This window comes from Rhea americana, unplaced genomic scaffold, assembly GCF_003343005.1.
Source record: "Rhea americana isolate MKP2758 unplaced genomic scaffold, rheAme1 scaffold_303, whole genome shotgun sequence".
Taxonomy (NCBI): Eukaryota; Metazoa; Chordata; class Aves; order Rheiformes; family Rheidae; genus Rhea; species Rhea americana.
The window spans coordinates 46,019-46,252 of NW_028186428.1; positions in this window are offsets into that span (position 1 = coordinate 46,019).

The window sequence follows — 234 nt, forward strand, 5'->3', positions numbered from 1 at the left end:
CTCCCAGCCCGGGGCCGGCAGCGCCGAGCACCCTGCCCGGGGCTCTCTGCACCCAGCCCAGGGCCAGCAGCGCCGAGCACCCTGCCCGGGGCTCTCTGCACCCAGCCCGGGGCTGACAGCGCCGAGCACCCTGCCCGGGGCTCTCTGCACCCAGCCCGGGGCCGGCAGCGCCGAGCACCCTGCCCCGGGGCTCTCTGCACCCAGCCCGGGGCCGGCAGTGCCGAGCACCCTGCC